This window comes from Jaculus jaculus, chromosome 8 (genome assembly GCF_020740685.1).
Source record: "Jaculus jaculus isolate mJacJac1 chromosome 8, mJacJac1.mat.Y.cur, whole genome shotgun sequence".
Lineage (NCBI taxonomy): Eukaryota > Metazoa > Chordata > Mammalia > Rodentia > Dipodidae > Jaculus > Jaculus jaculus.
This window is the reverse complement of record NC_059109.1, coordinates 30,728,069-30,743,313: the sequence shown is the minus strand read 5'-3', so window position 1 is coordinate 30,743,313 and position 15,245 is coordinate 30,728,069. Positions and strand designations below refer to the sequence as shown.

The 15,245-nt window shown below is 36.0% G+C and overlaps 1 protein-coding gene across 11 annotated transcripts in view; it reads right to left on the bottom strand.

Moving 5' to 3' along the window:
- The window catches only part of Khdrbs2 (KH RNA binding domain containing, signal transduction associated 2), a 502,543-nt gene that overhangs the window by 437,156 nt on the left and 50,142 nt on the right, over positions 1-15,245 (bottom strand). The window lies entirely within an intron of this gene.

Sequence of the window (15,245 nt, the reverse complement as noted above, 5' to 3'; positions counted from 1 at the left end):
TTTTTAAAGTAGAGAACAAAGTGTCCTCTAATTTTTGCACATAAGTTTCTCATAGAGATGTTAGGGCAAAACAAACACTTTATCTTAATACTTTGACATTTAAGCATAAATGAGTTTAGAAAATTACTCCCAGGGGCAGGGAGATGGATCAGTAGATAAAGTGGCTGCCATACAAACATGAGGATCTGAGTTTGTATCCCTAGCATCCACATAAAACTAGATGCTTGACACAATTTTGTAATCCCAACCTTGCTGCAGTGAGAATAGAAACCTGTAGGCCAGTTGGGCCAGGGAACACAGTAGTGATCAAAGAGAGACTCCCTTAAAGGAGGTGGAAGGCAAGAACCAACATTCAAAACTGTCTTTGTCTTCTGACCACCTCATGCACATGGTGGAGACTACACACCCTCTCTCTTTCCCCCTCTTCCCCCCCCCCCCTCTCACACACACACACACACACACACACACATAGTAAAATTAAGAAAATAAGCCACCTTATGTGTGGCATACAAAGAAAGATTTACCTAAGATTTTGTGTCAAATTGAACAATTTTGTCTTCTACATCTTGAAGGCTTTCTCATTTGGATGTCTCATTTTGTTACTTTTTTAGATTTTATTTTTGTTTATTTATGAGAGAGAGGGAGAGATACTGTTCTTGATATTGTTTTATTCTAACTACCATTACATATATTTTAAGGGATATCTCCAAATGTACAAAAGCATAGTATATCAAGTTAAAAGCAGCAATTCATGAGAATGCAAATGCTAACAAGTATAAAGTTAAGATATTATGAGATCTTAAAAATTCTAAGTGGGATTATTATCTGAATTATTCACCTTTTTAAAAGTTAGCCACTGGCAAAGGCCATCCTGGTCATCAGGTTCTTCCTCAAATAAAAAAAGTAATATCCAAACAGTCATTAAGAAAATAATTTAAACTAACAACATTTAAAAATAAGTAGAAAGAAAAAGGAATGGGAATGGTGGATATCACTTTTCCTTGCATCCCTTTGACCAGAATGCCTTCTAATGACTAGAATTTATCTGAGAGGAGACTGGCATAGGCAACTTGTCTGAGTGCTCAAAACAAAAAGGCTGCCAGAGTGGCACCCATATGTACTCTGTCACACAAAAACTAACTATTCTTACACACACATTTTCCCTCCCTAACTCACCACAAGAATTGATTTCCTATTTTATCCATTCAATTCATTTTTTCCAAAATTCAACAGGTAAAAGCATCTGGATCACTTTTGTTGATTTTATACTCATAACTTTTATTCATATAGTTTAAGGAAAGAGGCATACATACAAACTGAGGCAAAAGAGAAAGACAATAACTGAGAAAACAGTTTCCACAGCTCCTATGTGTTTCCATTTTATGTTTTATACACCTCGCAAGGGTCTATAGAGAGCATTGCCCCCCCCCATGGAAACTGATGCCAAAGAAACCTGACAGAGGTCCAGAACTCAGATTATGCTGGATTTATATACCTTTTACAATCCTTTGTCTGAATTCTCCCATGCTTGGAGAGGGGAGAGACTGACATCCGTGAGTGTAGGGTTCTGTCAAATAAGATGAAGTACAGGGAGCTGTCTCCTGAGATAAGGTAGTTATGCATTGACCAAAGAGATCAGGGTCAGAGTCATGGTTCCTGTTAGCTCCCATCACAGGAATCTTCCCCGCTGCAGTTTCAGAGGAGAACAATGCAACATCTATTGCTTCAATGAAAGTCCTATGTATATTTCATTTCCTATAGATACACTGATTATATTCCATCTAAACTAATGTAAGCTAGGAACATTAAATATATGGTATTCCTTCAATACTCAGAGTGAGGCCACTGGATGGTTCTCTTCATGTGAGAAATAACAGCTTTTGAAAAAATCTTGGCCCAGGGGGATTAAATAGAAAACAGTCTTTTAAAATAAATACTTGAACAATAAATTAGAAAATTAACTTTCCGAGGACATTTATTCTATCAAATTTTAGATTTTAATATAATATTCCTTAATATACAATTTATGCTTTCATAGTCTGGCTTAATGATTTCATAATAGGAATGCTAAGTTAAGACTTTGAAATCTATTTAATAATTCATTTTGATCATAGTTAATACAAAGATGGCCAATGTACATAGTTACCAGCCAATATTTTCACATTGTAAATCCTTATATATTAACATAACTCATTTAAGCAAAAATGATTCTATGGTCGTTTATATACTGCAAACTACAACTCCATGAAATTTGTATCTCATTCTGCAACAATACTAACAAGAATTTCAACATATAATTAGCTTCAGCATTTTAATATTTCTTTAGCCATAACACACAGTGTTGCATATATTTTATAAATTTTAAGATTCATTTTAGAATTTACATTTCAATTACAAACAAACTCAACAAAGGTCCCTAGAAAGTATTAGACTTAGTCTACATAAAAACATTCTCACTGCTACATAGAGTACTGCAAGCTAATCTGGAACCATTCAACAAAGGTTTAAATATCAAGAATAAAGGTGTGCAATGTATATAATTAAGGCCCTTTCTCCATCCATCTATCAGCCAAGGATTACCACCACATTATTTTGATTCTGTTTGACGTTTTATCCACATGAAAGTAAAATCATAGCCTGGAGAGATGACTTAGCAGGTAAAGCGCTTACCTGAGAAGACTAAGGTATGTTTGAATCTCCAGGTCCCATGTAGCCAGAGAAAATGTGACAGATGTCTGGAGGTTGTTCAGAGTGGCTGAAAGCCCCTGGCATGCTATTCTCTCTCTCTCTCTCTCTCTCTCTCTCTCTCTCTCTCTCTCTCTCTCTCTCTCTCTCCCTCCCTCCCTCCCTCCCTCCCTCCCTCCCTCTCTCTCTCTCTCTCTATCGCTTTCAAGCCTCTGTGCTTCTTGCCTCTTTCTGTCTCTATGCCTCTCTCTCAAAATAAAATTATAAAAAAATTTAGAAAGTGAAATCATAAAATATTTGTCCCTCTGCATCTGACTTATATCACTTAGTATAATGTCCATAATGTTCCAAAACTTCTTTATATCCACCACTACTCTGGTTTTTATCTACTTCTCTTCTAGCTGCCAAATCACCTTATAGACCAGTCAATTTTTCACCCCCAAATAATTGATTTTCCATATAGTCCCAAAATAAAATGTGTTACTCTCTCTTTAAGGTACCAATGAGTATTACACATAATTCAGATTACATAATTTATAGTAACAGTTCAGAACTTGTCAAATTAGACTGCTTATGACTGATACCAATGCCTGTATTCCTCTATAGCCTTTCCTCACTGCCCTCTATGCCCTTGTTTCAATTTCAAATTGAATAAATATGTGAGAGTTTGAAAATGCTAATGGCAGAGAGAACTGTGTTCGTTTATAAGCTTTGAAAGGGGAAAGAAAGACAGCAGAAGACATTGTTGAAACTGTGATACTAGCATAAGGACTGCCTGCATTCTTCTGCCCAGGCTCAGAGACTTAAAGCAAAAGTGAATCTTAAGTATGGGCTAGTGTGCATGGCAGAAGATATAGAATATATGGAACTGAAATATGATCAAGAGAAAGTTGGAAAAGTTCAAGAAACTTTAAAATTACAGGCACAGAGACTGATTTTACGTTACTAAGCTGCTATTGTATCACATATAAGCATCCTTAAGGAGGATGGCCCAACTACTTTACATGGAACAATGGAAAGGATGCTGAAGTGATTCCACCAGGGAAAGACTGAAGGGTAAAAGTGCAAACTCTTTGGAAAACTCCTGTTCTTCAGGGTTACAATGTATTTTGTCCATGGATTAACAATATGACTGTGTTCTGAACATGTGGCATTGATTTTGAAAGCATGAAAAATGCATAGAAGTGGGTCATGAAGTGCACACAGTTCCAGGAGCCTCTTCTGAGATGAGGCCTGTGGAACAGAATATCCCTGTTTTAAAGGCTAGAAAGCCAGTGTGTGGAGTTGAAGATGGACCATGGCTTGCAATGGAGACCCAAAGAAGATGTATTGGATATACAAGGACTACAAAAAAGCTACCACGGAGCACTACTGGCTCATGATGGAAGTTTTCCCTAGATACTCAGCCCAACTGGAGGAATGGAATTATCACTGGGGTGGACGTGAATTCCACACTAAATGCAGGCAGAGGTTTTCAATTCTGGCTGGGTCATCTTGTAGCTGTTTGGTGGTCATAAATCTCTCTGCTTGGATTTATTAATGGGTTCCAGCTTCTTCCACCATCTATGGAATATTTCCTGGATCTATAAGCTTGAAATGAATCCCTTCCCCTGCAAAAATGTGTCTGGTTTATATGTTCCTTCCAGCAATGTGAAATTAATTACAACAGAATATTGATAGTATGAAGTTCTCCCACTAGTGCCTATGACCTCCTAAGTCTTGGCTGTATGCCAGCTTTACAGTGCCAGGTATGACTTCTCTCCTGTGGAACAGGCCTCAAATCAAACCATAAAGTGGTTGGTAATTCCCATAATGGTCAAGCCATTATTGTACCACTGTGCACATCTTGCCTGGCTGGTTGGTTATAGAACACTCAGGGCCCACAGCTGGGTAAGACTGTTGATGACTTTTCTTCCCTCAGCAGCCTGCACAGTACGTTCCAGTACTATAAATACTAGCCAGGCAGGGAGAAGCTTCCAGCTCAGCTCCACCTCATCTCTCTATGTCCTGCAACTGAAACATGTGATATCTTCACCAAAAAGGACATACCATTTGGTTTTATTGCCAATCCAAGCACAGAAGTAATACTATGTTATTAGGGGGCCTCTGTAGCCTCCCTGAGCAACAACTCACAGGGGCATATCACACATGAGAACGGGGGCTTTATTTTATTTTATTTATTTATTTGAAAGAGAGAGAGAAAGAGAGGGAGGGAGAATAGACATGCCAGGGCATCTAGCCACTGCAAACGAATTCCAGATGCATGATCCACCTTGTGTATCTGGCTTACTTGGGTCCTGGGGAATCAAACCAAGGTTCCTTGACTTTGCAGGCAAGCGCCTTAACTGCTAAGCTATATCTCTCCAGCTCATTTTTTTTTTTTAAATAACCTAACTAGGAATAGCTCTATATACCATGGAGGAAGGGTAGCTTTGATCAAATTAATTCTCTTGCTTCACTATATTTTCTTTAGCTTATAAAATAGGTTTCTGTACAGTGTTTTTACATATCGTTAGCTTTTAATAGCCTCCATTTCCACTATCCTCTCCCTCATCTCCAGACCCATATACCCTCTTAAACTTCCTCCTAATATGCCCCTTTCTACTTTCCACTTTCGTCTCACGTGTGTTCCACTATCCACCCAAAAGTAACTTTCTCCCCCACCTCCATGACACATTCCTAGCTTTGGGCCTCTATAGACATTCACTTCAAATTCAACACAGAAATCTAAGAATTCAAAGAAAGGATCTACCTATGAGAGAAACTGAGGCATTTGTATTTTGGAACCTGTTTTACTTCAAGCCAATTAAAAAAAAAAAACATGGATTCTGATATGATAATGTATAAATTTAAGAAACAAATAGAATAAATAAAATTATAGGACAAATATGTTTTACATGCCACTTTGTCACTGGGCTACTGCTAGGGAATACATGAATACTCACTAGCAAAATATAAATAGCAAAAAAGGCATATTCAATATGTTGACACTTGACAATGTTGTATGAAGAAAGCTAGCATGTTTCCTTGTGCTTGCCCACCATCCCTGAGCTGGTTACTCTTGGGGTTGATACTCCCTGTAATGGTGTCTAATCTAGTAAACACTTGAGGTTGGTTTTCTATGCAGGAAACATTTGGCACTGTGCTGGAATATTTTATTTTTCATAATTAAGGAGCTGTTACCAGCATATCATGGGTGAAGTTAAGAATGATAAGAAACACCCAGTGCACAGAACAGACAACCCCCTCTAAAAAAAAAAAAAAAAAAAAAGTAACTTAGCTAACTCAAAACACCAAAATTGTACTTACATATATACAATCTCAACCTATTAAATACCCTCCTCCCTTCCTTTCTCTTCCCTTTATGTCTCCTTTTTAACTTACTGGCCTCTGCTACTAAACATTCATGGAACGTGCTTAGAACACAAGATGAAAATTTTAAATTATTCAAAATTATGTTATCAAGAATAAGCTATGTATTATCTAGAAAATCAATATAATTTTAGTGAACTACTCCTATGTTCTGGAAACAAACTTTAAAATACATATCCAGTATTTAGAAGAAACAATCATTTTGAATATGTTCACATAAGTAGATATGTAAATACTAAAAGTATTGCTTTGTGCTTCTGAGGAACCTGTGGCAGGAGGACCAAAAGTTCAAGAAGAGCCTAGGCCATTTATATGTAAACCCTGTCTCAAACTGAAAAGTAAAAAGTTTAGGGCTATAGCATACTGCTGGATTACTGGTCTGGTATGCATAGGGTGCTATGTACAATCTTGTGTTAAATTATATATATAGTCTTCATAAAACCTGGAAATTCAGGAGATTCAAGGGCCTTGGGATATTGATCACTGGTTAAAGGCACTTGCTTTAAAGCCTAACCAACCAGAGTTAAACCCTCCCCAGCACACATATAAAGTAAGATGAGGGCTGGGGAGATGGCTTACTGGGCAAAGTTTCTTGGCTGCAAAGACTGCTGGCCAGGGCTCCATTCCCCAGTAGACACACACACCCACATATACAAAGTGGTACATGTGTCTAGAGTTCATTTGCAGCAGCAAGAGTGTCCATTTATAACACTACACCTCTTTTTCTAATAAATAAATAACAATATTAAAATATAAAGAAATTTAAAAAGAAATAAAATAAAAAAAACTAAAAGCCAGATGAAAAGTTGCATAAGCATCTATAATCCCAAAATGACAAAGGCAATGGGAGGTGGAGTGAGAGAATCCAACAACTCACAGGCCAGCTAGTCTGGTGTACACAGCAGCAAAAAAATAACAAAGAGATCCTGTCTAAAAGAAGGTGGAAGCAGAAACACCCTGATGTTACCTCCTACCTCCATATGCATGCTATGGCATGTTTACACCTGTAAGCACACATGCACAAACATATTAAAAGAAAAACTTAGAGATTCTTTTAAGGACATCCAGAAACTAAGATTCTGGAATTCACATGTATGTTTTCAGCAAGAACATTTCTTCCAGAAAACCTGAATGTATTATATATCACATAACATGTAGTATAGACCCATCTTCATGCATCACAGTTTATTTTTGCTTGTTTTGATTATTGTTCAAGTATATAAAAATATTAATACAAAATGCAGGAAGCACAGTCCTAATCCCTCTTTTCAAAGTACTAATTTTGAGAAAAGGTCTCACCAAGTTACCCAAGGCTGGCCTCCTCAGAGTGCAAAACTGGCATTAAGGTTGTGCTCCACCACATCTAGGTAGGCTTAAACATTTAAACAAATGAGTTACCTTGCCTTCAAGCTTATTTTAAGACCAAATGAAGAAGATTAAGAAAATAAAAGAGTTTTAGATAATATAACAGCAGGAATGCCTTTTGTTTTTATTGTAACAGCCTCATTGCCAAATCACTGTTTGAAAGGTTCAAATATAAACACAAATGTAAATTACACCTGCAATTTCAAACACGCCAAGTTTATTAAATAGTGAGAAACATAAAATCATGAACAGTATTTTATATTAGGCTTAATATATCTGTGCAATTGAGAATTGTCAAAATTTATAAATTGTTTGTACTATATTACAAATTTAAAGAATACCTTTAATATCTTTCATTTTTCCATTTGTTTTGATTTTTGAGGAATGCATTTTGTGTGGAACATTTACTGCCAGTATTTAGTCAAAATAAGGCTTAATAAATGAGGAAAATAGCTATGATGTACAACTCGGGACTTAAATCTAGTTATGACGTACGGCTTAAAACATCAATCTGTCTTGTCTCTGGTGAATTCTTAAGAACTATTGTTAAAATATTTCTTATAAACTTTAAGCTATCATATTTCATATATTTAGTTATCATATTTTATATAAACATCAATAGAGGGTCTCAAAGATTCATATATTTTGTAATAATTTCTAATGTGCTTATTTGTTCTACACCATGAGGGTGGTATTAAATCAAACATACACTATCATTTTTAGTCAGGAAAGGGGAAATTATTTGAATAAATGATTATTTGTTTGAATGTAAGGAACATATTTTAATAAGTCAAAATTTCAAAGATCCATTAACAGTAGAGATATATTAACAGTAAAATATGAAAAGATTTGTTTGTGTTTAAGATACAAGCTCTGGAAAGAAAACACCTAGACCTGTATGTATCTTGCTAAGACTTCTGTTTGCAGTGCTCAGGAGTGCTTGGTAAATAATTTCACTTAATGAATAATGTAATAAATTAAATTTAATGGTCCTCTTCTCATATTTTTAAGAATGGTTTTCAGTCTGCCTATCCTATCCTAGTTTGTCTTAGAAATGAATTACCCTTTAGAGAAGAAAACATAAAGTGACATTTGTATTCTTCATTGAATACCCAAAACATACCTACATGTACACATACCTGAAATTTACTAATTTGTTTATCTGAAACTCCTCAGCATACCTGAAAAACACCCACCTTAAAGCCAGTGGTAATACAGTATACCGTATTTTATTTAAAGACACCTTATAATCAAGTATAGCTTCTCATATTCTGGGCTCATTTTTTTTTCTACTGAGAAACTCTCCGAATGTTTCTACAGGGTTCTTTTTCTTATAGTTATTATTTTTACTTTCTGAAGTTTGAGCAACAAACCTGAGGCCTAGAGCATGCAAGGCAAAATCTCTACCACTGAGTTACAGCCCCAGCCCACCATCCCTTTATTACGAAGCAAGGCCTCACTAAATTGGTTGAACTTACTCCACAGCTTACTTAGGCAGGCCCTGAACTTTGCCTTGTCTACTTGAGTAGGTTGGATTATTAGCCAAAAGCAGGCCCAGTTCACAAAGTGCCTGTCCAAAAATAAAAATAAAAGACACTCAAATGGCCTTCAATTAGGAAACTTATATTTAGAATTCTAAAATTGAAGACAGGTACCAGGGAACCAGAGGTCACTAACAAAATAGAACTAGGTCATAGAAAACTGGGTGCTTCCTGTTCTGTATCCCAAAGAAGAAGTCTCTGAGACCTCAGCTCCTTGTTACAGTTAACATTAAAAGCAATAAACCCTCCTGGAACGATGGTCATAATGAGCATGCCCACAGCTGCTAGAGAAATACCATGAGACAAGAGGGAAGGTTCCTCCAGAAGAGAGCTGAGACCACACGCAACACAGTGAGTTCTTGAGCCTTTAAAGGAGATGTAATATGAGGTGTCCTTACAAATGGCAGTTCAAATGGTATTTAGAGAAACAATATTCCAAACTGATAACTGTTTATAAAAATTAAAAAAATAGATTTCTAGGATATCATTAAAATAACACCATTGTTTTCCATGCTGAGTGGAGCCAAAACTTACATGTATAGCTTATGAATGAAAAGTCACAAAGAATAGGTCTGAGTACTGCTTTTCTGCAGTCTCGTTGGGTAACCTTGGGAAAGCAATCTAACTTCTCTCTTTGCACATGAAATGTAGTTTTAATACTAATTTCAGCAGCCTTTTGCAATAAAGATTAAGTAGTATAAATATGCAACAAGAATTCAAATGAATCAAATAACTTATTCAGTATTTAGTGAGTAATTTTTTTCTTTTTTTTAATTTTTATTAGCATTTTCCATGATTATAATAAAATCCTGTGTTAATTCCCTCCCTCTCCCCCCTTTCTCCTTTGAAATTCCATTCTCCATCATATTACCTCCCCATAACAATCATTGTACTTACATATATACAATATCAACCTATTAAGTACCCTCCTCCCTTCCTTTCTCTTCCCTTTATGTCTCCTTTTTAACTTACTGGCCTCTGCTACTAAGTATTTTCATTCTAGTGAGTAATTTTTTTTTATGCCAAGCATTATGGGCACAATGATAGAAAATAAAGTGTCACCACATCTCTGTTAAGTCTGATTCCTGGCACCACAAGCAAGTCAAACATCAATGTCATTAGCCCCAGATGCTCCTCTTGATACTGAATGTCTCATGCCATGACTTGGGCAGCAAGAGGTGAGGAGTTCACAGGAATGCTTAAACAGAAAGTATTGCAAGCCTGACACCACAAAATCAATATCTATTACCATCACTAATGACTAACATAAATTGGACAAAGATTAAAGCTTAGCTTCTATGTCAAAGTCAAGCACCAACAGGTTCCTTTTCTGCACAAAAACTCAATTAAAACAAAATTTTCCAGTCTAAAAATAATTATCTTTAGAATGTTATTATATCTAATTTTAGTTGATGTTATTGGTAATGATCAATACCTAGTAAAATATTTCCAAAGAATCTATGAAATTATAGAACATATTATTTGATAAGTGAGGATGTTTATATTTACTCTAGCCCAGGCTGACCTGGAATTCAGTATGTAGTCTCAGGGAAGCCTCAGACTCATGGTGATCCTCCTACCTCCGCCTCTCAAGTGGTGAAATTAAAACCATGTGCTACCATGACTGGCTCTACTTTATATTTTTTAGCCAACTCAAACTAAGAAAACAATGAACCAATGCTTACACAATATATTCGTTTTTTCTTTTTTTTAGATTCTCAGTTTAAAGATGACTAGTATACACTTAACATAATGGTAAACAAATGCTGAAGAAATGCTGCTCTCTCTTCACCTTCCATTCCCCAGTGACCCATGATCAGTTGAATGTTTATCTCTCCACTAAAGACATTAAAAATGACACTATAAACTATTTGGATCTTATCATCCACCCAGCTTCAACACAGCCTTCCAAATAATCCTAGATAAACTTTCTTCTAGCATGGGTTAGGCTTATCAAAACTATACCTGGCCTGGAGAGATGGCTTCATGATTAAAGTGCTTGCCTATGAAGCTTAAAGATACAGGTTTGATTCCCCAGTACCCACATAAGCCAGATGCACAAGGTGGCACATGTGTCTGGAGTTCATTTGCAATGGCTAGAGGCCCTGGTGCACCCATTCTCTCTATCTGCCTCTCTCTCTCAATATAAAATAAAATAAAATATTAAAATACATTCCTATCAGCCTGTATTCTATCTTTTTAATACAGCAACAGTGAAACGAATACTATAGCCTCAGGTATTACTCAGGAAAAATTACAAAAAATATGGTTTTTTTTTATACTTCAACTCTGTACTTAAAATCACATTTATATCTGTCAAGAGAAGAAATTGTGCAAACTTATCTTGTGTTTTTTCATTGACTATTTTCAAACTTTAAACCTTTAGGAAATAAAATAATGTCTCAGTGACATTTGTTTAAAAGAAGAATATTAAGCCAGGTATAGTGGTGGGATGCCTTTAATTCCAGCTCTCAAGAGACAAAGGTAGGAAGATTTCTATGAGTTTAAGGAGACCCTGAGACTACATAATGAATTTATTGTCAGCCTGGGCCAGAGAAAGACCTTACCATGAAAAATAAAAAGATGAAAACTGCAAAGCATTCTAAACCCATTTAACATTCAAAATAAAATAAATGAAATATTAGCAAGGTCTTCCTTCCCTCATTACCATTTTCCTCCTCCAAATAAAGCACCTAGCCCAAACCTTCCATCCTGTGAAATAGAGATTTGGAAAATGAGCAGCCAATGTCACAAACACTTCAACAAATAGTTTGCAAATCCATAGAAATGGCATATCAAATCTTGGTTTTACCTTAACTAGTGGTGCCCTCAGATTACCTATCTTATTATCTATCCGGGCTGCCACTTTTAAACCACAAGCAGAATAGCAGTTAAATTTCAAGGTTTTAGTAGTCTCTTTCTGTTCATGGATTTTGCTTAATGAATGCATTCATTAAAGTTATTAATTGTCTTGGCACAAACAACTAAATTACTTCCAAAATTGCACAATTGCTAATTACTCTTGACATATCATAAAAGTATAATGCATGGTATCACATCATAAATTAAATAGTGCAAAACACTGTCTATGTCTCAAAACTAACGGATTGTTTTCTTTCTTAAAGTTTATAGCCTATGTGCAGTTTTCAGGATAAACCATAAATATTCATTGATATCACAGTCTTATTTGGCAGGATTTTTAAAAACTAATTTAAAATAATTGAAAAAATTATCCATTTCTGACTTTTAGAATTTACAGACTTTTAAGTGTATGTGTTTGTGTGGTGTGCATATGTATGTCCATATCAGTGGGTGTACGTGTGTTGCAAGTCTGTGTGCAGTGTGGGTGTGCGTGCATGTGCATGTGGGAGCCAGAAGTTGACGTTAGGTATTTTCCTCAATCACTACTGTTCGAGGCAAAGCCACTCACCAGTTCCACTAGTCTATCAAGCCCTGGTAGTCCTCTGTGTAGGGTACCCAGATTAGTGGCATGCCAGCACACTCGCCCAGCATATCTGTGAAAGGTGAGAATACAAATGCTGGTCCTCACACTTGCACAGCAAGCATCGTATACTGTGCCATTTCCCTAGCCCCACAACACATTATTTCTGAAAGAGTAAATTAATAAGTTAGACAATGATGCAAGCTGATTGCCTTTGTTTTATTCACCCATTCATTCATTCAGAAGACTGTCATTGCCTTAAATGTCTACTTACTACATGCAAGAGACTCTGAAGTTACATAAGCATTTAAAGTTTGTTTAAAAAGTATAGCCTCAGAATTGTCTGTTAATTTTGCTATCTGTACTTAGAAAATGATTTTGTAATGGCTGCACAGTAGGTTTATATCATTACAAGTCTGATTAAAGACATGTAGATTTGCTGCAAAAATGGTCAATTATGATACATGAATTACATGTCAGGATAAATGAATCCAAAAAGTTTCCCCATCCTAAAACGAAAGTTTTGAACTACCTTATCATCAAAAGTCTTATCCTATTAGCATTTAGAAATGTGTATTGGTTCCAAGCAGGTATGTCATTTGTATGATGGCTTGGCAAAGGAGAAATATGATGGGAGAGAGAATAAATGGTGTCTTTAGGAATCAGGATCATTGTCTAAGAATAAATGCTTTGGCCTGAGAAGATTCTAAATTAGTTCTTAGTATGCACAAAGCAACATCAGGGACTGAGAAAATTAACCAGTTGTTCCCACTATAAGGAAAACAAACTGTCCAGATAAGACTTTTGTGTTCAGTTAGCCAGCATAAAAAGTTTTGAGTAGCATTAAGGAATTTTCCAACACAGTATATTTTGGTATTTACAAGTTCCTCAACTCCCCCAGATTCCTTGCATGCAGTGCCCACGCTTTCTGCTATCTGTCATGTCACATATGTCCTTTTCCTTCCTTCTAGCACACTTCCTTATGTCCCTGCATCTTCTTCCAGGCACCAGTCTAGGTCTTCAGTGTTAACCCATGTTTGAACACATATATATTACAAAATGGAACATGTATGTGACAGAAAACATGCAGTTATGGTTGTTCAGAGTCTGGGTCATCATTTAATATAATTCTTTTCATATCCATCCATTTTCCTTTAAACTTCATTTATTCACTGCTGGGAACCATCCCATTGTATATTTCTGTCATATTTTCATTATGCATTCATCTGATGGTGAATATCAAGGTCCATTCCTATTTAGTTGCTATTTTTAATAGAGTGGAAATAAACATGAATGTGCATCCCTAAAACAGAGTGTAGAATTCTTAAGATAAATGCCCAAGCGTGGAGTAGATGGATAATGTGTTAGTTATATCTCCATTTTTTTGAGAAAAGGGTTGCCAGAATTGCTGTACTAGTTTGCACTCCCACCAGAAATCAATAAGGGACTCCTTCCCCTTCCCCTGACCACCATTTGCTGATGTTATCATTCTGACTGGAGTGAGATGGAATCTCAAAGTGGTTTTAATTTGCTTTCCTTGATTGTCAAGAACGGAAAACACTTTTAAAATATTTATTGACCATTTAAGTTTCTTCTTTTGTGAACTATGTGTTCATTCCATCAGCCTATTTGGTGAGTGGCATTCTTTTAGTTTAATTTTTGCAGTTCTTTATAATTTCTGGTTACTATCCCCCTGTCTGAACTATAGTTGGAAAAGTATTTTTTTTTTCCATTCTGCAGACAAACTGTGCACTCTGCTGACAGGATTTTTTGCTAGGTAGGGACGTTTTAATTTCATGTAGTATCATCTGTTAGTTCTTGGGGCCATACCCTGTGTTTTTGGAGTTCGGCTCTGAAAGTTCTTGCCTATGACTACATCTTTAAATGTATCCCATATGTTTACCTCTAGTAGTTTCAGCATTTCAGTTTGTAAATTACGATTTCTGATCCACTTTGAATTGATATTTGTAGACGGTAAGAATTATGGATGTAATAATTTTCAACTTTCTGTAGGTTTTTGCCAGCACCATTTGTCGAACAGCCTATTTTTATTCCATTGAAAATTTTTTACCTGTTTGCCTAAAATTAGGTGAGCAGAGCTCCGAGTTTCCCTGTGTCTCCTCTGTTCTGCGCGACTGCTCTGCATGTCTGGACAAGTCCAGCACCACGCTGCCATGCTGACTGCCACTGTCACTGTGTAAACACCATCTGAGCTCAGGTGGTGGGTACTTGCAGTTAGCTACTCATCCTTTTGCATTTCCTTATGAATTCGTAGATTTGTTCTCCATCTGTGAGGAGCATCATTGAAAGTTTAATGGGGATTGCATTGAATCTACAGGTTACTTTTGTTGATATACCCATTTTCATAATATTAATTCTGCCATTTACGAGCACTGAAGTTCTGGCCATCATCTAGAATACTCCATAGGTGCCTTTCTGCAATATCCTGCAATTATCATTGTTACATGGCTAAGAACTGGGATTAGGTTTATTTTTAAGTACCCTGTTTTTAGAGCTATTGAAAATCCTTAGTTTTTCCTAATTTCATGCTCAAAAAGTTCTTTGTTAGCATATATGAAACCCATTGACTTTATTTATGATGTCAATCCTGAAATATTATTGAAAGCATTTACTAGATCTAAAAATTTTCTGATAGATTTTATAGAATACCTTAAGTATAGAATCATAGACAGACTGTAACCAAAAATAATAACCACCATATATGACAAGCACATTGCCAACATTATGTTAAATGTAAAAATCCTGAGAATATTTCTTCTAAAATTAGTGGCCCACTCTTGCCATTTCTATTTGATATAGTGCTTGAAGTCTTAGCTATA